Here is a 27687-nt window from a genome sequence, read left to right as displayed (position 1 = left end):
TCATCCCTGTGAACTTCCTCTGGACCCTCTGCAATGCCAGCACATTTCTCCTAAGATGAAGAGCCCTCACAATACTCAAGGTGAGGCCTCACCAATGCCTTATAAAGCTTCAGCATCACATCCTTGTTCTTGTATTCTGAATCTCTTGAAATGAATGCTAACATGGCATTTGCCTTCCTCACCACCAACTCAACCTTTAGCGAGTTAACCTTTAGGGTGTTCTGCACAGGCACCCCCAAGTCTCTTTGCATCTCAGATTTTTGGATTTTCTCCCCATTTAGAAAATAGTCCACATATTTATTTCAACTACCAAAGTGCATGAGCATGCATGTTCCAGCATTATACTTCATTTGCCACTTTCTTGCCCATTCTCTGAAAAGACAGAAAGTAGTGTTGCTGTGGGACCACTGCACTATAAACATCCTGCTGAAGTGATGCTTAGCCTTACATCTGGGGCCCAATGTGTTTTAGACTTCATCAGACATCAGACAGGAATCTGAATGTAAAAAAGGATAGGCACCCCCTCTCCTGGATCCACTGTTGCATGTAGAATTATTCGCAGCTTCATACAAAATGCTGGAGGAACTCAACATCTATGGAAATGAATAAACAGTCGAAGTTTCAGGCCGAACCCCTTCACCAGCTCTCAGTCCGAAACATTGTCTGCTTATTCATTTCTGTAGATTCTGCCTGACCTGCTGAGTTCCTCCAGCATTTTGTGTATTGCTTTGGATTGCCAGCTTCTGCAGATTCTCTTTTGTTTGCATCTGGCTCTAATTAGAGACCCTGGCCTAGATTCCCTCACCAGAGAAGGTAGTCAGGAGCATGGGCGAAATGCCAAGCTGATCCATTGCAATTTGCCTATCGCCACAATAGGTCAACGGCAGATGCAATCTCAATGGTTCTTTACACAGTTTTAGACCACCTGGACAACACTAACACCCATGGCAGGATGCTGTTCATCGACTATAGCTCAGCATTTAATACCATCATTCCCACAATCCTGATTGAGAAGTTGCAGAACCTGGGCTTCTGTACCCCCCTCTGCAATTGGATCCTCAACTTCCTAACCAGAAGACCACAATCTGTGCAGATTGGTGATAACATATCCTCCTCGCTGATGATCAACGTTGGCGCACCTCAGGGGTGTGTGCTTAGCCCACTGCTCTACTCACTCTATACCCATGACTGTGTGGCTAGGCACAGCTCAAATACTATCTATAAATTTACTGATGATACAACCATTGTTGGTAGAATCTCAGGTGGTGACGAGAGGGTGTACAGGAGTGAGATATGCCAACTAGTGGAGTGGTGCTGCAGCAACAACCTGGCACTCAACGTCAGTAAGATGAAATAGCTGATTGTGGACTTCAGGACGGGTAAGATGAAGGAACACATACCCATCCTCATAGAGGGATCAGAAGTGAAGAGAGTGAGCAGTTTCAAGTTCCTGGGTGTCAAGATCTCTGAGGGTCTAACCTGGTCCCAATATATCTATGCAGCTATAAAGAAGGCAAGACAGCGGCTATACTTCATTAGGAGTTTGAAGAGATTTGGCATGTCAACAAATACACTCAAAAAACCTCTATAGGTGTACTGTGGAGAGCATTCTGACAGGCTGCATCACTGTCTGGTATGGGGCGACTATTGCACAGGACCAGAAGAAGCTGCAGAGGGTTGTAAATTTAGTTGGCTCCATCTTGGCTACTAGCCTACAAAGTACCAGGACACCTTCAAGCATCGGTGTCTCAGAAAGGCAGCGTCCATTACTAAGGACCTCCAGCACCCAGGGCATGCCCTTTTCTCACTGTTACCATCAGGTGGGAGGTACAGAAGCCTGAAAGCACACACTCAGCGATTCAAGAACAGCTTCTTCCCCTCTGCCATCCGATTCCTAAATGGGCATTGAACCCTTGAACACTATTTCACTTTTTCACTATATATTATTTGCTTTTTGCAAGATTTTAATCTATTCAATATACATATACTGTAATTGACTTATTTATTATCATTATTTTTTTTTCCTTCTATATTATGCATTGCATTGAACTGCTGCTGCTAAGTTAACAAATTTCATGACACATGCCGCTGATAATAAACCTGATTCTGATTCTGAAAGCACAACACATTGAACCTTGAAGTGGGTGGGCTACAGCCCCCGAAGACCATGAACATACACCCAGTACAAGAGGCACACAATAAAGTGGGCATTATCCAATAGTGTTGTGGAGGCAGTTTCACGAGAAGGACTGCAGTGATTCCAGAGGGAGCTCCTCTTCCCACTCCCCTCCCCACTTCTCAGGCTGGGGAGCAAAGGACAATGAATGATGGTCTTGCCAAGGGGATTGGGGCCAGAATCACTGCACAGCTTATTCCTGAAACATCGAGCACAAAGGACAGGATGTGCTGTGTCTATGTCTGACAGAGGGCAGGATACACACCTTTCCTGCTTCCTGCGCTCCTCAGGAAGTGGCCGTGGAGTGTGGGCGGGGGTTCGTCGACCTTCTGCCTCACTTACTAACGAAAAGCCCCAGGAATGGGAGAATAATAGCTATAATCCTTAGAATCTGTTGGCTAATTGTCAGAACAGGAGACAGGCCCAACTTTATTTTCCTCAGGTTTTGTCTAAATTTACAACCCTTCATGAATAATTTAATCAGAACCCATTTCAGATAAACTGAACTCGGGGAAGCCACAGAGGGCTCCAAAACAGCAATCCATCTAGTCCACTCTGCCCTGATTATCCTCTGGCTGTCCAATTAGCCCTGTTTTTCTGCTCTATCTCCACAGACCCATTTATTTATTTCTCCTTTGAAGCGTCCATACAATTCCTCTTTAAATATTGCTCATGAATCTGCTTGCACCAGCACTTAGAACATAGAACATAGAAATCTGCAGCACATTATAGGCCCCTCGGTCCACAACGTTGTTCCGATCATGTAACCTACTCTAGAAACTGCCTAGAATTACCCTAGGGCATAGCCCTCTTTGATTCTAAGCTCCATGTACCTATCCAAGTCTCTTTAAAAAGCCTATTGTATCTGCCTCCACCACCACCAGCAGTGCATTCCATGCACCCACCACTCTGTATGAAAATCTTACCTCTGACCTACTTTCAAGCATATTAAAACTATGCCCCCTCATGCTAGCCATTTCAGCCCTGGGAAAAAGCCTCTGACTATCCACATGATCAATGCCTCTCATCATCTTGTACACCTCTATCAGGTCAGATCTCATTCCCTGTCGCTCCAAGGAAAACAGGCCAAGTTCACGCAACCTATTCTCATAAGGTACGCTCTCTAAATCCAGGCAACATCCTTGTAAATCTCCTCTGCACTCTTTGTATAGAATTCACGTCCGTCCTTCCTTCCAACAGAAATTCCCTGATCTTGAAATGTACCAGGCAAATCCCCCAGACATACAATGACAGAGGAACCAATTCCATCAGGACACAACCCTCTCCACTGAGAACATCTTGAAAAGGCAGTGGCTCAAGAAGGGGGCATCTGTCATTAAGGACCCTTATAATCTGGGACATGCCCTCTTGCAATTCCTACCATCGGGAAGGAGGTACAGGAATCTGAAAACTCACAATCAGTGTTTTAGGATCAGCTTCTTCCCCTTTGCCATCAGATTTCTGAATGGTCCATGAACACTATCTCAATGTTTCTCTTTATCTGCCAATGTCTCATTTTTATATATTGCTGCTATAAAACAATTTTGTGGACGTGGAGAGAGAAACAGAATTGTTTCACGTCCAAGGTGGATGAATTGAAAGTGCAGATTGTTATTAATGATTATGATATAGTTGGGATCACAGAGACATGGCTCCAGGGTGACCAGGGATGGGAGCTCAACGTTCAGGGATATTCAATATTCAGGAGGGATAGACATGAAGGAAGGGGAGGTGGGGTGGCGTTGCTGGTTAAAAAAGAGATTAACGCAATAGAAAGGAAGGACATAAGCCGGGAAGATGTGGAATCGATATGGGTAGAACTGCGTAACACTAAGGGGCAGAAGACGCTGGTGGGAGTTGTGTACAGGCCACCTAACAGTAGTAGTGAGGTCGGAGATGGTATTAAACAGGAAATTAGAAATGTGTGCAATAAAGGAACAGCAGTTATAATGGGTGACTTCAATCTACATGTAGACTGGGTGAACCAAATTGGTAAAGGTGCTGAGGAAGAGGATTTCTTGGAATGTATGCGGGATGGTTTTTTGAACCAACATGTCGAGGAACCGACTAGAGAGCAGGCTATTCTGGACTGGGTTTTGAGCAATGAGGAAGGGTTAATTAGCGATCTTGTCGTGAGAGGCCCCTTGGGTAAGAGTGACCATAATATGGTGGCATTCTTCATTCACATGGAGAGTGACGTAGTTAATTCAGAAACAAAGGTTCTGAACTTAAAGAGGGGTAACTTTGAAGGTATGAGACGTGAATTAGCTAAGATAGACTGGCAAATGACACTTCAAGGATTGACGGTGGATATGCAATGGCAGGCATTTAAAGGTTGCATGGATGAACTACAACAATTGTTCATCCCAGTTTGGCAAAAGAATAAATCAAGGAAGGTAGTGCACCCGTGGCTGACAAGAGAAATTAGGGATAGTATCAATTCCAAAGAAGTAGCATACAAATTAGCCAGAGAAAGTGGCTCACCTGAGGACTGGGAGAAATTCAGAGTTCAGCAGAGGAGGACAAAGGGCTTAATTAGGAAGGGGAAAAAAGATTATGAGAGAAAACTGGCAGAGAACATAAAAACGGACTGTAAAAGCTTTTATAGATATGTAAAAAGGAAAAGACTGATAAAGACAAATGTAGGTCCCCTGCAAACAGAAACAGGTGAATTGATTATGGGGAGCAAGGACATGGCAGACCAATTGAATAATTACTTTGGTTCTGTCTTCACTAAGGAGGACATAAATAATCTTCCAGAAATAGTAAGGGACAGAGGGTCCAGTGAGATGGAGGAACTGAGCGAAATACATGTTAGTAGGGAAGTGGTGTTAGGTAAATTGAAGGGATTGAAGGCAGATAAATCCCCAGGGCCAGATGGTCTGCATCCCAGAGTGCTTAAGGAAGTGGCCCAAGAAATAGTGGATGCATTAGTGATAATTTTTCAAAACTCGTTAGATTCTGGACTAGTTCCTGAGGATTGGAGGGTGGCTAATGTAACCCCACTTTTTAAAAAAGGAGGGAGAGAGAAACCAGGGAATTATAGGCCAGTTAGCCTAACGTCGGTGGTGGGGAAACTGCTGGAGTCAGTTATCAAGGATGTGATAACAGCACATTTGGAAAGCGGTGAAATGATCGGACAAAGTCAGCATGGATTTGTGAAAGGAAAATCATGTCTGACGAATCTCATAGAATTTTTTGAGGATGTAACTAGTAGAGTGGATAGGGGAGAACCAGTGGATGTGGTATATTTGGATTTTCAAAAGGCTTTTGACAAGGTCCCACACAGGAGATTAGTGTGCAAACTTAAAGCACACGGTATTGGGGGTAAGGTATTGGTGTGGGTGGAGAATTGGTTAGCAGACAGGAAGCAAAGAGTGGGAATAAACGGGACCTTTTCAGAATGGCAGGCGGTGACTAGCGGGGTACCGCAAGGCTCAGTGCTGGGACCCCAGTTGTTTACAATATATATTAATGACTTGGATGAGGGAATTAAATGCAGCATCTCCAAGTTTGCGGATGACACGAAGCTGGGTGGCAGTGTTAGCAGTGAGGAGGATGCTAAGAGGATGCAGGGTGACTTGGATAGGTTGGGTGAGTGGGCAAACTCATGGCAGATGCAATTTAATGTGGATAAATGTGAAGTTATCCACTTTGGTGGCAAAAATAGGAAAACAGATTATTATCTGAATGGTGGCCGATTAGGAAAAGGGGAGGTGCAACGAGACCTGGGTGTCATTATACACCAGTCATTGAAAGTGGGCATGCAGGTACAGCAGGCGGTGAAAAAGGCGAATGGTATGCTGGCATTTATAGCGAGAGGATTCAAGTACAGGAGCAGGGAGGTACTACTGCAGTTGTACAAGGCCTTGGTGAGACCACACCTGGAGTATTGTGTGCAGTTTTGGTCCCCTAATCTGAGGAAAGACATCCTTGCCATAGAGGGAGTACAAAGAAGGTTCACCAGATTGATTCCTGGGATGGCAGGTCTTTCATATGAAGAAAGACTGGATGAACTGGGCTTGTACTCGTTGGAATTTAGAAGATTGAGGGGGGATCTAATTGAAACGTATAAGACCCTAAAGGGATTGGACAGGCTAGATGCGGGAAGATTGTTCCCGATGTTGGGGAGGTCTAGAACGAGGGGTCACAGTTTGAGGATAGAGGGGAAGCCTTTTAGGACCGAGGTTAGGAAAAACTTCTTGACACAGAGAGTGGTGAATCTGTGGAATTCTCTGCCACAGCAAACTGTTGAGGCCAGTTCATTAGCTATGTTTAAAAGGAAGTTAGATATGGCCCTTGTGGCTACAGGGGTCAGGGGGTATGGAGGGAAGGCTGGGTTCTGAGTTGGATGATCAGCCATGATCATAATAAATGGCGGTGCAGGCTCGAAGGGCCGAATGGCCTACTCCTGCACCTATTTTCTATGTTTCTATGTTTCTATGTTTCTAAGACCATTTAGAGCTGAGTGGAGGCTCATTGACCTGATACAATAACTCCTCTGTTGCACAGTGAGATTCAGTGAGTAGTGCCTGTGTCACAGAGAGACCACTCTCTCTCATTGCACAGGTACTACTCTATCCGTGTAAGAGTGGCTGACCGGCCCGAGATAAAGAGTGGGAATAAAGGGGCGCTTTTCTGGTTGACTGCCAATGACAAGTGGTGTTGGGATTGCTGCCTTTTACCTCAAGAGCTAATGATTTAGGTGATAGAATTGATGGCTTTGTGGCCAAGTTTGCGAACGATACAAAGATAAATGGAGGGTCTGGTAGTGCTGAAGTAGCAGGGAGCCTGCAGAAGGGCTTGATAGATTAGGAGAATAGGTAAAGAAGTGGCAGATGGAAAATAGTGTAGGAAATGCATTGTGATTGTGGACTTCAGAAAGGGTAGGACGAGGGACCACGACCAATCCTCATAGACGGATCAGAAGTGAGCAATTTCAAGTTCCTGGGTGTTAATATCTCTAAGAATCTAACCTGGTCCCAACATATCGACGCAGCTATAAAGAAAGCAAGAATGCGGCTATATTTCATTAGGAGTTTGAGGAAATTTGGTTTGTCAACCAAAACACACAGAAACTTCTACAGGTGTACCACGGGGAGCATTCTGACAGGCTGTATGGGGGAGTGGGGGTGGGCTACTGCACAGGATCGAAAGAAGCTACCGGAAGTTGTAAAATTAATCAGTTCCATCATGGGTACCAGCCTCTTTAGCATCCATGATGCCTTCAAGAAGAGGTGCCTCAGAAAAGACCCCTCATTACCCAGGACATGCCCTCTTCTCATTGTTACCATCAGGAAGGAGGTACAGAAACATAGAAACATAGAAAATAGGTGCAGGAGTAGGCCATTCGGCCCTTCGAGCCTGCACCGCCATTTATTATGATCATGGCTGATCATCCAACTCAGAACCCCGCCCCAGCCTTCCTTCCCTCCATACCCCCTGATCCCCAAAGCCACAAGGGCCATATCTAACTCCCTCTTAAATATAGCCAATGAACTGGCCTCAACTGTTTCCTGTGGCAGAGAATTCCACAGATTCACCACTCTCTGTGTGAAGAAGTTTTTCCTAATCTCGGTCCTAAAAGGCTTCCCCTCTATCCTCAAACTGTGGCCCCTCGTTCTGGACTTCCCCAACATCGGGAACAATCTTCCTGCATCTAGCCTGTCCAATCCCTTTAGGATTTTATACGTTTCAATCAGATCCCCCCTCAATCTTCTAAATTCCAACGAGTACAAGCCCAGTTCATCCAGTCTTTCTTCATATGAAAGTCCTGCCATCCCAGGAATCAATCTGGTGAACCTTCTTTGTACTCCCTCTATGGCAAGGATGTCTTTCCTCAGATTAGGGGACCAAAACTACACACAGTACTCCAGGTGCGGTCTCACCAAGGCCTTGTACAACTGCAGTAGTACCTCCCTGCTCCTGTACTCGAATCCTCTCGCTATAAAAGCCAGCATACCATTCGCCTTTTTCACCGCCTGCTGTACCTGCATGCCCACTTTCAATGACTGGTGTATAATGACACCCAGGTCTCGTTGCACCTCCCCTTTTCCTAATCGGCCACCATTCAGATAATAATCTGTTTTCCTATTTTTGCCACCAAAGTGGATAACTTCATATTTATCCACATTAAATTGCATCTGCTATGAATTTGCCCACTCACCCAACCTATCCAAGTCACCCTGCATCCTCTTAGCATCCTCCTCACAGCTGACACTGTCACCCAGCTTCGTGTCATCCGCAAACTTGGAGATGTTGCATTTAATTCCCTCATCCAAGTCATTAATATATATTGTAAACAACTGGGGTCCCAGCACTGTTTACAATATATATTAATGAAGCCTGAAGTCACTCACTCAATGATTCAGGAACAGCTTCTTCCCCTCTACCATACGATTCCTAAATGGACATAGAACCCACAAACACTACTTCACTTTTTTCTGTTTTAGTACTATTTTTAATTTATTTTATATATATTTACTGTATTTGATTTACCTTTTTCCTTATATTTGTCATGTATTGCTGCTGCTAACAAATTTCACAACATATCCCAGTGATATTAAACCTGATTCTGATTCTGATCATGTACTTTGGTTGAAGGAATAAAGGCATTACACTAGTTTCTAAATAGCAATTAATTCACAAATCCGAGGTGCAGAGGACTTGGGAGTCCTTGTGCACAATTCCCTAAGGGTTAACTTGCAGTTTGAGCTGGTGGTGAGAAAGGCAAAAGCAATGTTAGCATTCATTTCGAGAGGACTAGAATATAAAAGCAAGGATGTGATGCTGAGACTTTATAAGGCACTGGTGAGGCCTCACTTGGAGTATTGTGAGCATTTTTGGGTCCCTTATCTAAGAAAAGATGTGTTTACTTTGGAGAGGGTCCAGAAGAGGTTCTCGAGAGTGATTCTGGGAATGAAAGGGTTATCGTATGAAGTGCATTTCTTGGCTCTTGTCCTATACTTGCTGGAGTTTAGAAGAAAAGGATCTTCCTTGAAACATATCGAATGTTGAAAAGCCTAGATGGAGTGGATGCTTCCTATGGTGGGGAGTCAAGGACCAGAAGGGACAACCTCAGAATAGAGAGATGTCAATTTAAAATGGATGAGAAGAACTTCTACAGCCAGAGGGAGGTAGTTAGGTTCTTGGTTAGTCTGGGTGTCAAAGGTTATGGGGAGAAAGCAGGAAAATTGAGTTGACAGGGATATTAAGTCAGCCTTGATAGAAAGGCAGAGCAGACTTGAAGGGCTGAGTGGCCTAATTCTGCTCCTGTGTCTTATGGTTATGTATCTGCACTATTGTCCCTGTTACAGTGGTCATTACAGAAGCAGCACCTACCTCACAGTGTTGTAGTATCTGCCACAACGAGAAGTAGTCCCTATGTCAAAGTTCAAGTTGAGTTTCACGCCGTGTGTGCAAGTCCACGTCTGCACAGGTGGAATGTAGCAGTTTCACAGGCATCATTCACAAGAAAATCATCAATTCTACACAATTTTTACCAAAAAATTATAGCTCAGTGAGATTCACTGATGTACCTTGCCTGTGTATCAGGATCTAATATCAATATTCTGAGTGAGATTTTTGTGACAAGCCTCTCACAGAGTTAATCTGCACATAAAAAGCATTAGGGGCAGATGGTGTCTGAGCAAATTGTGGATGGCACAGTAGCATAACGCAACTACAGCGCTGGCAACTCCAGTTCAATTCCCCCGCTCTCTGTAAGGACTTTGTATGTTCTCCCCACGACCACATGCGTTTCCTCCGGGTGCTCCAGTTTCCTCCCATATTGCAACAACGTACAGGCTAGTGGGCTAATTACTCACATGGGTGTAATTGGCTGACATGGGCTTGTTGGCCTGGAAGGGCCTTTTATCATGCTCCATCTCTAAACGAGGTGAAGGATGGCAAATCGGGTGGGTGCAAAGATACATAGAAACATAGAAACATAGAAAATAGGTGCAGGAGTAGGCCATTTGGCCCTTCGAGCCTGCACCGCCATTTATTATGATCATGGCTGATCATCCAACTCAGAACCCAGCCTTCCCTCCATACCCCCTGACCCCTGTAGCCACAAGGGCCATATCTAACTTCCTTTTAAACATAGCTAATGAACTGGCCTCAACAGTTTGCTGTGGCAGAGAATTCCACAGATTCACCACTCTCTGTGTGAAGAAGTTTTTCCTAACCTCGGTCCTAAAAGGCTTCCCCTCTATCCTCAAACTGTGACCCCTCGTTCTAGACCTCCCCAACATCGGGAACAATCTTCCTGCATCTAGCCTGTCCAATCCCTTTAGGATCTTATACGTTTCAATCAGATCCCCCCTCAATCTTCTAAATTCCAACGAGTACAAGCCCAGTTCATCCAGTCTTTCTTCATATGAAAGACCTGCCATCCCAGGAATCAATCTGGTGAACCTTCTTTGTACTCCCTCTATGGCAAAGATGTCTTTCCTCAGATTAGGGGACCAAAACTGCACACAATACTCCAGGTGTGGTCTCACCAAGGCCTTGTACAACTGCAGTAGTACCTCCCTGCTCCTGTACTCGAATCCTCTCGCTATAAATGCCAGCATACCGTTCGCCTTTTTCACCGCCTGCTGTACCTGCATGCCCACTTTCAATGACTGGTGTATAATGACACCCAGGTCTCGTTGCACCTCCCCTTTTCCTAATCGGCCACCATTCAGATAATAATCTGTTTTCCTATTTTTGCCACCAAAGTGGATAACTTCACATTTATCCACATTAAATTGCATCTGCCATGAGTTTGCCCACTCACCCAACCTATCCAAGTCACCCTGCATCCTCTTAGCATCCTCCTCACTGCTAACACTGCCACCCAGCTTCGTGTCATCTGCAAACTTGGAGATGCTGCATTTAATTCCCTCATCCAAGTCATTAATATATATTGTAAACAACTGGGGTCCCAGCACTGAGCCTTGCGGTACCCCACTAGTCACCGCCTGCCATTCTGAAAAGGTCCCGTTTATTCCCACTCTTTGCTTCCTGTCTGCTAACCAATTCTCCACCCACACCAATACCTTACCCCCAATACCGTGTGCTTTAAGTTTGCACACTAATCTCCTATGTGGGACCTTGTCAAAAGCCTTTTGAAAATCCAAATATACCACATCCACTGGTTCTCCCCTATCCACTCTACTAGTTACATCCTCAAAAAATTCTATGAGATTCGTCAGACATGATTTTCCTTTCACAAATCCATGCTGACTTTGTCCGATCATTTCACCGCTTTCCAAATGTGCTGTTATCACATCCTTGATAACTGACTCCAGCAGTTTCCCCACCACCGACGTTAGGCTAACCGGCCTATAATTCCCCGGATACAGCCCTGTTTAACTCCTGTCTTAACAGTGAAGGGCTCTGATGCAGTGCCACTATGGCTGAGTATTGTGGCTGACATTGGGAATGCCAGTTGTGTACAGATGGACAGCAGGCTATGAACCTGAACCTCAACCACTATCTTCAGTATGGCAAACAGATAACTGTGAGCTGAAGCACTTTGGAGGACCAATAAGGGTTGGACAAATACAATCAATGGCAGGGCTCCAGGGAGCTCTGGGGTAGAGGGACCTTGACATTCAAGTCCAAGAATCTCTGAAAGTGGTAGTACAGGTTCTGAAGAAAGTGCACTGAGTATCTGCCTTTATTAGCTGAGGAATAGAAGAGCAGCGAGATGAAGCATCGGTTAGAGTCACACCGTAGCTGGAATCCTGTGCTTAGTTCTGGTCACCAGACTCTAGGATGCTATGTATTGGTGAATAGGATAAGTAACATCAAATCAGTATGATAGTACTGAGGTCATGCTGAAGGTCAGTATTGCCTCACCTGTACCTGAGTGATGGTCAGGGATATTTAATTTTATTATAGTGAAATACCACATTGAATAAACCATTCCAGCCCTTTGAGCTGTGCCCCGACTTAACCCTAGCCTAATCATGGGACAACTTCCAAAGAATAATTAACCTACTAACCAATACATCTTTCAACTGTGGGAGAAGATTGGGCATCCTGGAGGAAACCCATGCATTCTTTGGAGAGGACACACAGACTCCATACAGACGATGATGTCTGATACTGCGAGCCGTACTAGTGTTGCTATGATGAGTGGTTTATTATTTAGAGATACACCATAGTGACAGGCCTAACCGGCCCAACAAGCCCACCCCCTCCATTTACAACCATGTGACTAATTAAGCTACGCATCCATATGTATTTGGAATGTAAACCCACGTATGCATTAGCAGGTCACACAGTGGAACCGCTGATAGAGCCTCTGCCTCACAGCCCGAGTGTCCTGAGTTTGATCCTGACCTTCATCGTTGTCTGCATTCAACTTGTATGTTCTCCCAGAGACTGCGTGATTCTCCCCGGATGACCCAGCCTCCTCCCACATCCCAAAGATGTGTGGGCCGGTGGGCTAGCTGGCCACTGGCCTCTCACTCAACGTCAGCAAAACCAAAGATCTGATTATTGAGTACAGGTGGGAGAATCCAGAGGTCCAGGGGCCAGTCCTCATTAGGGGATCGGAGGTGGAGAGGGTCAGTAACTTTAAATTCCTTGGCATTACCAGAGGATCTCTCCTGGGATCAGCATATAAGTGTCATTGAAAGGAAGGTGTGACAACGCCTCTACTTTATTAGAAGTTTGCACAGATTTGGCATCTCATCTAAAACTATCGACAAACTTCTATAGGTGTACAGTGGAGAGCATCATGGCCTGGAATGGAAACATCAATGCCCAAGTACGGAAAAGCCATTAAAAGTGGTGTTTACTGCCCAGTCCATCACAGGCAAAGTCTTCCTCCCCAGTGAACACATCTACAAGGAGCACTGCCATAAGAAAGCAGCATCCATTATCAAGGATGCCCATCATCCCACCATCCAGGCCGGGCTCTCTTCTCACTCCTGCCATTGGATAAGAGGTATAGGAGTCTTGGGTCCCACGCCACCAGCTTCAGCAACTGTTATATGTTACCAGACGGGGCACTGCTTGACAGACAGAAGTGGTGCACTCTCAACAGAACGAGAGCGGGAGTTTGTAGGACGGGAGACAATATGGTGAAGTGGAGCTTAAAGACCCAGCGAATCCTGTGAGCTTGGCGAAAGGGTGCAGAGCATTGAACACGTTCTGTGCAACTGCCCACTCTCACCTGATTTAGCTGACACTGACCTGCTCAACATCACCCACACAACACTAGAGTGGCTGGCTGTCTGGAGTGACAAGCTATGAAAAGCAACAGTTATTACCCTTCAACCATCGGGCTCCAGAACTAGTGCGGATAACCTCAACTCTGATCTGATTCCACAATCTATGGATCACTCTCCGGGCCTCTTAAACTCATGTTCTCAGAGTTACTGATTTATTCCTCAAGCTGTCTATTTTTGTATTGGTTTTGCACATTGGTTGTTTACCAGTCTTTGTTTATATGTGTAGTCTTCATTAATTTCATTGGATTACCTTGTTCTATTGTGAATGCCTTCAAGAAAATGAACCTCAAAGTAGTACAGTGTATGTACCTTGGTAATAAATTAACCTTAAACTCTATATATTCCCCCGCTGAAAACACGGGGAAGATGAGTTACAGGGAAAGAGTGGGGAAATGGGATTGATCTGTAGGAAAGACTCTGGGCTGAATGGCCTCCTATTCTAATATTAGAAGGAAATGTGGTAAAGGGAGAAGAGAAGAATATGTTAATAGTAGGATTGAAAGGAAAAATAAATAACGTAGATTAAATGGTGCAGTTCAGAAAGCTGTGCTGAACAGGGCAGGTGCAGAAATCCAGAAGTAAGTATCAAGGGATACTGAGAGAGTGTTCAATGAAACACACAAGATCCTGGGACACATAGAAAGAGACACCAGGTACAAAAGCAGTGGAGCTACACTGAAATTATGGGAAAATAGTGGAAAGGTTAGGGCTGGAGTACTGAGCCTGATTCTGGCTCACACTTGAAGAAAGATGTCAAGGTCTGAGGAGACAGAAAGTGCTGGAAGGGCCTGCTGAGATAAGGCAATCCAGCCCCTGAGTTAGAATGGAAGGGTCATGGTGTGTATGTCCCAAAACACACGCAAAGACTAACAAAGAGACAGACAGACATACACACACACAAGAGATGCACAGAGAGAGACAGAGAGAGGTTCACACACACTGAGGGACAGAGAGAGATGGAGAGAGAGGGTCAAAGGGAGAGAGACACGCAGGCACAGAAAGAGAGAGAGAAAGAGCAAACGGCACACCATTGGGATGTGGAGGAAACCCATTTGGTCACACGTGCAGAAGAGGTGTGTTGGAGGTGGACAAGATCATGACGAGTTTAGGCAGTAAAGAGAGGGAAGTGCACCTGTGAAATATTCAGGACCAGCTTGGGGGAGCAGAACAGAACTTAAATTTGGAGTGAAAAACACAAAGGAAATGTGATATTGAACTTTCTTCCTGGGACCAGGAGTTCTTGCCTGTAACAAGTGATGTTGTTCCTGCAGGTGTAACTATGCCTGGACTCTACCTGTGACTGTAGTGGAACAGCTTCACTTCTGCTCCGAATGAGGCTGTGCCTGTTGTGCAGGTGTGACTGTAACCAGCCTCATCTCCAACTGAAGTATGTTGTCCAAATATGACCACCTGTAATGGAATTGGCTTATTATTACCAAGATACAGTGAAAAGCTAGTCTTGCATACTGTTCACACAGATTGGATCACTACAGAGTATATTTGAGGTAGAATGAGGTAAAACAATAACAAAATGAAGACTAAAAGCTTTAGAGAAAGTGCAGCCCAGGGAAACAAGATAACAGGGAGGCAGACTGTGAGGTCAGGCGTCCATTTTATCATTCAAGAGTCTGATATCAGCAGGATGGAAACTGTCCTTGGGCCTGGTGCTACATATCAGGCTTTTGTATCTTCTGTCTGATGGGAGGAGTGAGGAGAGAGGATGTCTGAGGTGGGTGAGATCTTTGATTATGTTGAATGCTTTGCTGAGGCAGTGAGAAGGGGAGGGTGGTGCCTGCAACTTGCTGAGCTGTGTCAACAACTCTGCAGCTTCTTGTGGTCGCGTTGCCGTACCGGGCTGGGATGCACCCAGGTACAATGCTTACTATGGTACTCCGATAAAATTCGGTAAGGGTCAACAGGGACGTATCAGATTTCTTTAGCCTCCCGAGGTTGTAGAGGTGTCGGTGAACCTTCTCATCAGTGTGGTCGGATCAGGACAAGTTATTGGTGATGCTCACTTCCAGGAATTTGAAGCTTTCAACCCTCTCGACCTCAGCACTACTGATGTAGATAGGAGCTCGTGTGCACATTCAATAACAGCCCCCGCTCACCTCATCGAGTGAATGACTAGCTCTTTTGTCTTGTTGACATTGAGGGGAAGGTTGTTGTCATGACAACACCATGTCACTACACTCTCTATCTCCTCCCTGTACTTATCTCTTCATTGTTTGAGGTACAGTGGTATCATCTGCAAAATTATAGATGTAGAGCAAAGTTTGGCCAGTAAGTCATGAGTATATAGGGAGTAGAGTGCAGGACTGAAGACTGTAAGGTGTAACTATCTCTGCTTCAGGTAAGGCTGTGCCTGTTGTCCAGGTGTGACTGTACCTGCACTATATCTGTAACGGTAGGTGTAACTGTATCTCTGCTCCAGGTAAGGCTAAGCCTGTTGTTCAGGTGTGCCCATACCTGCTTTCTCCCTGCACTTATAGGTATAACCAACCTCTGCTCCAGGTGACCCTGCACCAAGACCATATTCTGTGTCTGTCTGGAATATCAGCTTGAGTTTTTGAACATGGTATTTCTAACCAGCTGCTGCAACACATTCCAGGGAATAGGAATGTCAGTTTCAGAGTACAACAGTGGTCCAAGAGCAAAGGAGCCCACAACGATAATGATTGACCTTTAGTAAGGGGCAAGTGTGGGCTCCTATTACTGAGTGTGGGAAAGGAGTGCATAGTTTTCTCAGACTACAGCCCCACATGCTGAATGAGGTCCGTTCTTTCAGCCGGCTGGCACAGAGAGTGGAATCAAATTCCTCATGTTTATGAGTGGGAGAGTCAGCCCAAGCTGTGTGGATTGTAAACTATTCAGGCTCCAAATTAATATTTATAAAACTGATGCACAAGAGAGAGAAATTCAAACAGATACTGGAACAAGAGTCATAGAGTCATACAGTATGGAAATTGGCTCTTCAACCCAACTGGTCCCTGCCGACTAAGATTCATTTTTAGTTATATATTTATTTAGAGATACAGAGTGGTAATGCGTCCTTTCAGCCCAGCGAGGCTGTGCTGCCCAGACACACCGTGTGACCAATTAACCCACTAACATCTACGTCTTCGGAATATGGGAAGAATCTGGAGTACCGGGATGAGTTATGTGCAGTCACAGGGGGAGCAAACAAAGTTTTGACAGACAGCGGTGGGATTTGAACCTGAGTTGCTGGTATTGTAGTACCATTGTGCTAATCACTACACTACCGTGCTGCCCCTACTCCCGTGAAAGCTGTTCCATTTGTCTGTGTTTGGCCCATAGCCCTGTAAGCTTTCCATATTCATGTCCCTGTGCAAGCATCTTTTAAATGTTGCTAATGTTACAAACTGCTGCTGTAAGAATAGATGGAGAAGTGAGTCAGTTTACGAAAATCAAGAGTGGCGTTAGACAAGGTTGTGTTTTCTCCCCTGATTTGTTTAATGTGCACAGTGAAACAATATTACAAAAAATAAGAGACATCTTGGGAATCAAAGCTGGCGGTGAAAACATCAATAACTTCAGATGTGTGGATGACATTGTGTTAATTGCAAGTACGGAGGAAGAACTACAAAACTTAATTGATATAGTTGTTGAAGAAAGTACAAAAATGGGTCTATCTATCAATTGCAAAAAGACAATGTATGGTGATATCCAAAAAGAAGGAGAATCCTATCTGCAGGCTGAGAATAAACAGGGAAGACATAAAACAAGTACAGAACTTTTGCTACTTAGGAAGCTGGGTGACATCAGATGGCAGGTGCGACTTGGACATCAAAAGAAGAATAGGAATGGCAAAAGACACCTTTACAAGAATGAAGAGAATACTGACCAACACTAAACTAGGCATGACAATGTGCCTCAGAGTACTGAAATATTACGTTTATCCAGTTATGTTATATGGATCAGAATTTTGGACAATATCTAGTAACATGAGGAAACGAATTGAAGCAGCAGAGATATGGTTTTTGAGGAGGATGCAAAGAATATCATGGACAAAACGAATATCTAACGAGGATGTCATGAACAGAGCAAACACAAAAAGAGAAATAATGTATGAGACCATGAAAAGGCAACGTAACTTCATTGGACATGTGATTAGAAAAGAGGAGTTAGAATGCACGGTAATTATGGGAAAGATTGAAAGGAGGAAAGCAAAAGGAAGGCAAAGACAAATGATGATGGAGATAGCAGCCAGAGAACTGGAAATGAATACCAATGAATTGATCCACTTGACCCGAAACAGGAGTGTGTGGGCCATGGCAGTCAAAACTCAAACTGGGCACGGCACCTGATGATGATGATGAATGTACCTGGCTCAACTTTCTCTGGCAGCTCACTTAGTTTAGGTCCTTCAGCCGACTATTTAACCTGCTCTAAGATCAAGCTAATGCTTCCCTCCCACATAGTCCTCCATTCTTCTTTCACCTATGTGCATATCTAAGAGTCAAGTCTTAGATCGCTCGACTGACCAGTATCTTACCTGCTGACCACTCTCTGAGTGAAAAGTTTTTCTATTAAATCTCTCCTCTCTCACGTCAATCATATGCCATCTACTTTTTGATTCTCCATCCTTGAGAAAAAGATGTGTGCATTGACCCTATAAGACTATATCCCAAAGCCTCTCAATGTTATACACCTCTATAAGATTACCCCCAATTTTTTCTATGTTCCAATGGAAACGGTCCCAAACTGTTGAACCTCTGTGAATAACTCTGCCCCCAGTTTTGGTAGCATCCTCATAAATCTCTTCTGCACTCATTCCAACTAGGGTAAAGCATAGGGTATATTTTTGGGTTATGTCCTCACTCTGAGATGTATTACCTGGTTGCTGGTCCGGTCCTTGTTTATTTTAATATCCCTTTGGTCCCTTGTCCCTCTTATTTTGTGATCTTTCCCAATTGCACCATTCCGGGGGGCTGTGTCTTCATCTTGTCATGAACCTTCCTAAAGGTTTGACCATATCAAGCTATCAAGGACTGTCAGTGTGGGCTGGGGTGGGCTAGGAATAGTGTTTCTCCAGTGTTCTGGCCAGCGACTCTGTTTGGAATGGTCCATCCTGTCTTGAGTAAAGCTTCCTATCTCTCTGCTTGGAGAAGCCTGAATGTTTGACCTCTGAGCAGAGATAGACCTGATAACTATATTCTCGAACAAGGGGCCTAACACTGCAGGCTAAAACCTACCATCTTTACTACTACAGATCAGCAACCAGAAATTCAGCAGGTACTGTCAATCAGGTTTGTACCTACAGCCCAGCAAACACAGGGTTGTTTCAACCATCTACAGCCCAACAACCACAAGCCTAACATCTAGAACAGCCTTTCTCAAACATTTTGCCCCAGAGGAACCATTGAAATAATTGTCAGGTTCCAGGGACTCCCTGCATGAAGATTATGATATCTACAGCTCACAGTGGGATAGTGTGATCACTAAGTTGTGGATATAATAATGCAGTAATAACGGTCACTGCTCTGTTGAGTAGAGAATGAGTTTTTAGCCAATCTTGCTTGAAAGATCCTTCTATAGAATGAACATTTTTCTCCAATTTTCCACTACACCAACAGAGTTTGTTTGCTCCCATAAGTAAGAGGAAATTGGGAGAGGTAATTTGGGAGGCAGAGGCTGATGTCACAGCCCAAGTTGGGTGAGTCCATTCAATACTCGAAAAACACACTTCATGCTCCTCACCAGCATACCGTCTTCCACTCCGTGCAATACAGCACTCACCGATTATCAGCCTACTGTCCTCCCCTCAGTGCAATACAGCACTCACTATCAGTCTACCGTTCCATCTCCATGCCCCCATCCCTTCATTACATCTCTGTTCCCCTATCCCTCCATTCCATCTCTGTTCCCCAATCCCTCCATTCCATCTCTGTTCCCCAATCCCTCCATTCCATCTCTGTTCCCCAATCCCTCCGTTCCATCTCCGTTCCCCGATCCCTCCATTCCATCTCTGTTCCCCAATCCCTCCATTCCATCTCTGTTCCCCAATCCCTCCATTCCATCTCTGTTCCCCAATCCCTCCATTCCATGTCCGTTTCCCATCCCTCCATTCCATCTCCATTCCCATATCCCTCCGTTCCATCTCTGTTCCCCAATCCCTCCATTCCATCTCCGTTCCCCTATCCCTCCGTTCCATCTCTGTTCCCCAATCCCTCCATTCCATCTCTGTTCCCCAATCCCTCCGTTCCATCTCCGTTCCCCTATCCCTCCGTTCCATGTCCGTTTCCCATCCCTCCATTCCATCTCCATTCCCATATCCCTCCGTTCTATCTCCGTTCCCCTATCCCTCCGTTCCATCTCTGTTCCCCTATCCCTCCATTCCATCTCTGTTCCCCAATCCCTCCATTCCATCTCTGTTCCCCAATCCCTCCGTTCCATCTCCGTTCCCCTATCCCTCCGTTCCATGTCCGTTTCCCATCCCTCCGTTCCATCTCCATTCCCATATCCCTCCGTTCCATCTCTGTTCCCCTATCCCTCCATTCCATCTCTGTTCCCCTATCCCTCCGTTCCATCTCTATTACCCCGTCCCTCCGTTCCATCTCCGTTCCCCAGTCCCTCCGTTCCATCTCCGTTCCCCAGTCCCTCCGTTCCATCTCCTTTCCCCAATCCCTCCGTTCCATCTCCGTTCCCCTAATCCTCCGTTCCATCTCTATTACCCCATCCTTCCATTCCATCTCCCTTCTCCTAATCCTCCGTTCCCCCTCCGTTCCCCCATCCCTCCATTACATCTGCATTCTCCGTCAATCCATTCCATCTCTGTTCCCCAATCCCTCTGTTCCCCTATCCCTCCGTTCCATCTCCGTTCCCCAATCCCTCCATTCCATCTGTTCCCCTATCCCTCCGTTCCATCTGTTTCCCCATCCCTCCGTTCCATCTCCGTTCCCCCATCCCTCCATTACATCTGCATTCTCCGTCAATCCATTCCATCTCTGTTCCCCTGTCCCTCCGTTCCCCTATCCCTCCGTTCCATCTCCGTTCCCCTATCCCTCCGTTCCATCTCCGTTCCCCTATCCCTCCGTTCCATCTGTTCCCCTATCCCTCCATTCCATCTGTTCCCCTATCCCTCCGTTCCATCTCTATTACCCCATCCTTCTGTTCCATCTCTATTACCCCATCCTTCCGTTCCATCTCCGTTCCCCTATCCCTCCATTCCATCCCTGTTCCCCTCTCCTTCATTCCATCTCCGTTCCCCATGCCTCCATTCCATCTCCGTTCCCCCATCCCTCCATTTCATCTCCATTCTCCGTCAATCCATTCCATCTCCGTTCCCCTGTCCCTCCTTTCATCTCCGTTCCCCTGTTCCTCCTTTCATCTCCGTTCCCCTGTTCCTCCACTCCATCTCGGTTCCCCTATCCCTCCGCTCCATCTCGGTTCCCCTATCCTTCCGTTCCATCCCCGTTCCCCCATCCTTCCATTCCATCTCCCTTCTCCTAATCCTCCGTTCCATCTCCATTCCCCTGTCCCTCCATTCCATCTCTGTTCCCCTGTTCCTCCGTTCCACCTCCGTTCCCCTATCCCTCCATTCCATCTCTGATCCCCTATCCCTCTGTTCCACTATCCCTCCATTCCTTCTCCGTTCCCCTAATCCTCCGTCCATCTCTGTTGCCTTATCATTCCATTCCATTTCTCTTCTTCTATCTCTCTGTTCCCTGCCGGTCCACACCTGCCTATATTCTGTGTTCTCATAACCCTCCATTCCCTGTCCTTTCACGTGTCCCTCCATTCCCTGTCCGTTCACGAGTACATCTATTCCCTGTCCGTTCACATGTCCATCCATTCCCTATCCGTTCACGTGTCCCTCCAATCCCTGTTCACGTGTCTCTCCATTCCCTGTCCATTCACGTGTCCCTCCATTCCCTGTCCGTTCACGTGTCCCTCCATTCCCTGTCCGTTCACGTGTCCCTCCATTCCCTGTTCACGTGTCCCTCCATTCCCTGTTCACGTGCCCCTCCGTTCCCTGTTCACTTGTCCCTCCGTTCCCTGTCCGTTCCCGTGCCCATCCGTTCCCTGTCCGTTCCCGTGTCCCTCCGTTCCCTGTCCATTCCCGTGTCCCTCCAATCCCTGTGCCTTCACGTGTCCATTCTCTGTCCGTTCACATGACCCTCCATTCCCTGTTCTCGTGTCCCTCCGTCCCCTGTCCGTTCTCGTGTCCCTCCGTCCCCTGTCCGGTCACGTGTCCCTCCGTCCCCTGTCCGGTCACGTGTCCGTCCGTTCCCTGTCCGTTGACGTGCCCGTCTGTTCCCTGTCTTTTCCTGTATCCCTCTGCTCCTCGTCCGTTCATACGTCCCTCTGTTCCCTGCTTGTTTACCAGTCTCTGTGCCTTTGGTATGTTTTGATCCTATTGAATTCCACCACCTGCCCTGCTAGTTCATGGCATGCATCTAGTACTTTCTGCCTTTGACAAGAAAACCTAGCACAGGAATCTTCTGGAAACTGAAGCTACTCTCTGATAATTTGATATTTCTCCCCGTAAAAGGACTCTAATCTGGTTTGATGCTGACCTCTGTTGCTGTCTGTGTGGAGTTTTCTTGTCCCCCCCGTGAATGTTTGTGTTTTTCCTGGGTGCTCTCATTTCCTCTGCGGGATATGTGGGTTGGCAGGCTAATTAGTCATCGAACGTCCCCCCCTAGTTTATGCATTTCTGGTTGATGGCCATGTGGGAGAGTAAAATGGCATTGGTGTTAATCTGTGCTTCATTGTCAGCATGGACTTGATGGGCTGAAGGGCCTGTGTCCAGGCTGTGACAGTGTGACTGTTGCACAGCAGCTGGTCTGGGCACCAGTGACTGGTCACCATGGCCGTGTTGGGCTGAAGAGACTGTTTCCGGGCAGGTCTCTGGTTTCCTCGTTCAGTATGATCTTGGCAAGCCCCTTGCCAGTGTCTGAAGCCTGGCTTCCCTTGCTAGGGCCATGGAAAAAATCGCCAGACCCTCAACACTTGATACCACTTGTTATTTGCATTCTGGTCCCTCTTTCCAGTTGGTCAGAAGAACAGATAGAGGACGATGTGATTGCTGGGATGGGCAGTAAGCTGTGCATCATGGATAGAACAGTACAGACCCTTCGGCCCACAATGTTGTGCCATCCTTTTTGCCTCTTAACAGTTCTCTCCTGCAAAACTGTTAGGGCATATTCTGGAGTTATGGGATATAGTAAATATTAATCTCAACAGCAACCAGTCTTCAGACCTGAATGTGGATTGTAGGTTGAGTTTAAAATACAGCCAGAGCAATGGTCTTCCAGGAGCTGCAGATTTGGGTGACTGCAAACCAGAGAACACCCTTTTGACCTGAGATGCTGCATAGGTGTGAATGCAGTTTAGAGACACTGGTGATTCACTCATTTTGGCTGTCTGGCATGTTGGTGTAAAGATCTAGGTGGATACATTGTAAATGCAGAATTGTCCTGTTGATATCTTTGATCTTCAGCATATAAAAATGTGATGTAATATTGGATCAGGGAGCCTCTCCTCAGAGTGTTCCAGTATGATGCCTGCTTGTGTGGTGAATATAGGCTTCCATATCACCAGCTTCAGTGTCTCCTGCTGACTTCCAGCTAAGTCACAACAAAAGACCTCCATTTTTCTTTCATCCATGTGCCAGTCTCATGGTGTCTCATAAAAATCTTTAATGTACCTGACTCTTCCACCATTCCACGCACCCACCCATGTGTAAAAAAACTTATCGCTGACATCGCCCTATACTCCCTTCCAGTCACCTAATCAGCATGCCCCTTGTATTATCCATTGCCATCCTGGGGAAAGAACTGTGGGCTGTCCATTCGATCTTCTTTTTGATGGGGCCATCCAATAAAATCAGAATCAAATCAGGTTCATTGTCACTCTCTTGTATGACATGAAATTAGTTGTGTTGTGGCAGCAGAACAGGGCAAAGACATAAACTTTACTTTACTTTATCACTTTATTGTTGCCAGATAATTGATACTAGAGCATACAATCATCACAGCGATATTTGATTCTGTGCTTCGCGCTCCCTGGCGTACAAATCGATAGTAAGTATAACAAAAATTTAAATTATAAATCATAAATAGAAAATAGAAAAGGGAAAGTAAGGTAGTGCAAAAAAACCGAGAGTCAGGTCTGGATATTTGGAGGGTACGGCCCAGATCCGGGTCAGGATCCGTTCAGCAGTCTTATCACAGTTGGAAAGAAGCTGTTCCCAAATCTGGCCGTACGAGTCTTCAAGCTCCTGAACCTTCTCCTGGAGGGAAGAGGGACAAAAAGTGTGTTGGCTGGGTGGGTCGTGTCCTTGATTATCCTGGCAGCACTGCTCCGACAGCATGCGGTGTAAAGTGAGTCCAAGGACAGAAGATTGGTTTGTGTGATGTGTTGGGTTGTGTTCTCGATCTTCTGCAGCTTCTTTTGGTCTTGGACAGGACAACTTCCATTCCAGGTTGTGATGCACCCTAGAAGAATGCTTTCTATGGTGCACCTATAAAAATTAGTGAGGGTTTTAGGGAACAGGCCAAATTTCTTTAGCTTTCTCAGGAAGTAAAGGTGCTGGTGGGCCTTCTTGGCAGTGGACTCTGCTTGGTTAGACTAAGGCAGGTCATTTGTGATATTGATCCTGTATTAAACTTGCTATAAATTAAATAAATAGTATGAAAACCCCAATAACGAGGTAGTGTTTATCGGCTCAGCTGCTGTCCATGTGGGGGTTGTCCTTTCTTCCTCTGGGTTCTCTGATTTCCTCCCACATTCCGGCAATGTGCAGGCTCGTAGATTAATTGGCCCCTGTAAGTTATCTCGAGTGTGACACTGGGTGTGGGGGGTGCTGATAGTGGTGTGGGAAGAATACTCGCTGACATTATGGGATTGGTGGGTGACACTCAGCAGGGGTTTGGTGGTCAGAAGGGCCTCTATCCCATCAGCAGGTGGAGGAGCTGGAGGAGCTTGGCTTGGTGCAGGCAGTGTTGCTGCCTGCCACAGAGAGGGTTTGGAGTCGGTGCCTGAAGGTGTTGTGCAGTCTAACAGCGAGTGATTGCCTTAGCCACTTTTCCTGTGATCACACGACCCTGCTGGACATGGGGAATGTGAAGTGCTGCAAGTCCGGTTCACTGGCTCACTGGTGGGGGGACTGCGTGGCCTCGGTTGTAGCATGAACTAGGCCTCATGCCGTGGTGTTGCCTGTTGTAGCTGCCCAGGAGAGATGACAGCAGAGGTGGTGTGGCATGACGTTCATACTGGCGTCAGTGCTGCCCTCTGGCGCTCACTAGGTGGCAGACATGCTGGATTGCCTTTGTCTGTAGAGGCTGTGGGCTTGTTCATGCTGAACTTACGTTTTTGACTGTATGCTTACTGCTATGCTACATGTGCATCTGTGTGAATGTCCCCCGCTGAAAGAGTGGAATTAGTCGGCAGGCACTGATCCTCACTATAAACCTACACAGTGCGGGTGGGATGAAAAGTCCTACAGTGATGGAGAAGGAACAAAATGACAGGTGTTGGATGACGCTGGAAGTCCGTCTCAACTCTTCAGGTAGGCGGCTCAGACCCATGGGTCATCTGTCTGTTGACCTGAGGCAACAACAGCATCAACAGGCCTCTGGTTGACCAAGCAGCCCTCTTCAGGAGTAGCACTGCTTGCTCTGAATGGAAAATGGAGAAAAGGAGGTCCAAAAACAGTTTGCCTCACCACCAACTGGTTAGTTCACCATGGCCAGCGGACATCCCCCTCGAGCAGTAAGATAAAGGAAAATAAATCAAAGAGCTCAACATATCTCAAAATCGCGAACTGGAATGTAGGCACAATGCAGGACTCCACAGAGGTGACCAACCTGAAAACTGCTTAGCGCTTGTTGCAGGAGAACTAGCTCAGCTGGACATTGACAACGCTGATATGTCACATACCCCGTGACGGGTTAAAGAACCAGCAGAAATGGGAAACACTTTGGAGTCCGTATTGCTATTAACTAATGATATTTATTAGTAACTATGCAATACAGTAATATAAATGTAGATAAATCAAACCGGTTAGCAATGATTATATATAAGTAAATAAATCAGAGTGTGGAAATATATATGAAAAACCAAGCTTCTTCAAGTCTAGGGGTAAAAAGATACAGTCTTACGATGATGAGTAAAGTTCAGTTCAGTTCGTAGTGTTGAATTGAGTAGTGATGGAGAGAGAGAGAGGGAGAGATTTGACTCTTCTGTTGAACTGACCCCGTCGATCTTCTCGTTGTCCTCCGAAATCCTTTAAAAGTCACTGACTGTGACTTCAACAAAGGGACCGTTCTTCTGTGGTGGAATCATCAACCGAGGCAAAGGTTGAACACGTGGACAACTCCCCACCGGTCACTCCCTTTTCACACTGCAAGAGCCACTGATCGATCCACCTGATCGGTCCTCCAAAAACGCACTTTTTCTGTGGGCACAACAAAGCTCATTCAGTGTTCAAAAACATGTGCCTGAGGTCTATCATCTGACCTCCTATTTATCTCACCGTACTGGGTACCAACTGTCATTCAAATAACTCCTCCTTCCTTTGTCTGTGTAAGAAATGTACAAGCAGGCAAATGTCCTTGGAGAAAGTATAAACACCCTACACCTACACCCTCCTACACCCACTCCCAGTATCTGGCCTTCTAAACTTTTCTAATCCTTGAATCTGTCTGACTGCCTTCTAAAAGAGCCTCAACTGCTTTCTCTGGCAGCTCAAAATATTTTTTCCAAGGTGGAACTGGCTAATACAAGCGCACATAATTTTATGGTGATTGGAGGAAAGAATGGGGGGGGGGTGTCAGAGATGTATTTTTTTACACAGAGACTGGTGGGTACGTGGAACCAGGGCGATGATAGAGGCAGATACATTACAGGTATTTTAAAATCTCTTCGATAAACACAATAGAGGGCTATGAGGGAGGGAAGAGTTAGATCGATCATACAGTTGGTTAAAAGATCGGCACAACATTGTGTACTGTGCTGATCATTGGGAGAGACACAGAGTACAAATACGAGGAACTATAATGAGCCTGTTTCCAGCACTGCTGGGGTATTGTGTTCAGTCCTGGCCCCCTCACTTTGGAGAGGGTGTAAAAGTGGATAAGAGATTCACCGGAATGGTTTGCATGTTTGAGGCATTTTAGATGGTTAGACTGGTGAAAATGCTCTTATTGGAGAAAGGAAGGCTCAGAGGAGAGGAGATGGAATTGAAACAGCATGCCAGATTTAGAAATGGAAAAGGATTAAAGGTTATTTGTCACACGCATATTGAGACATGATTCAAATGTGTTGTTTGTATCAAATCAAATCAGCAAGAATTGTGCAGGGCAGCCTGTGCATATCACCACCCTTCTGGTGCCAACATCGCATGCCCACAACTCACTAACCCAAACGCACCAGTGGGCTCTTCTCTCGAACACTTTGTAACGCACCATCACACTCATCCCCCGAACACTTTGTAACGCACCATCACGATCATCCCCCGAACACTTTGTAACGAACCGTCACGCTCATCCCTCGAACACTTTGTAACGAACCATCACGCTCATCCCTCGAACACTTTGTAACGAACCATCACGCTCATCCCCCGAACACTTTGTAACGCACCATCACGATCATCCCCCGAACACTTTGTAACGAACCGTCACGCTCATCCCTCGAACACTTTGTAACGAACCATCACGCTCATCCCTCGAACACTTTGTAACGCACCATCACGCTCATCCCCCGAACACTTTGTAACGCACCGTCACGATCATCCCCCGAACACTTTGTAACGAACCGTCACGCTCATCCCTCGAACACTTTGTAACGAACCGTCACGCTCATCCCTCGAACACTTTGTAACGAACCATCACGCTCATCCCCCGAACACTTTGTAACGAACCATCACGCTCATCCCTCGAACACTTTGTAACGCACCATCACGCTCATCCCTCGAACACTTTGCAATGCACCATCACGCTCATCCCCCGAACACTTTGTAACGCACCGTCACGCTCAACCCTCGAACACTTTGTAACGAACCGTCACGCTCATCCCTTGAACACTTTGTAACGAACCATCACGCTCATCCCTCGAACACTTTGCAATGCACCATCACGCTCATCCCCCGAACACTTTGTAATGCACCATCACGCTCATCCCCTGAACACTTTGCAACGCAACGTCACGCTCATCCCCCGAACACTTTGTAACGAACCGTCACGATCATCCCCCGAACACTTTGCAACGCACCATCACGATCATCCCTCGAACACTTTGTAACACACCATCACG

General features: G+C 46.1%; 1 protein-coding gene across 5 annotated transcripts in view; it reads left to right on the top strand.

Annotated features, from left to right (window-relative positions):
• Window positions 1–27687, top strand: part of LOC134352852 (neuroblast differentiation-associated protein AHNAK-like) — a 117457-nt gene that overhangs the window by 5673 nt on the left and 84097 nt on the right. Inside the window, exon 2 of one of the 5 annotated variants that reach the window (XM_063060365.1) lies at window positions 23379–23456. The exons of the other annotated variants lie outside the window; for them this stretch is intronic. The gene's annotated coding sequence lies outside the window, so the exon portion shown is untranslated. The remainder of the gene's footprint in view (window positions 1–23378; window positions 23457–27687) is intronic. 5 annotated transcript variants of the gene reach the window in all.

The sequence above is a fragment of the Mobula hypostoma genome, chromosome 10 (assembly GCF_963921235.1).
Source record: "Mobula hypostoma chromosome 10, sMobHyp1.1, whole genome shotgun sequence".
Lineage (NCBI taxonomy): Eukaryota > Metazoa > Chordata > Chondrichthyes > Myliobatiformes > Myliobatidae > Mobula > Mobula hypostoma.
The sequence above is the reverse complement of the archived record's forward strand: the minus strand, read 5'-3'. Positions and strand labels throughout refer to the sequence as shown.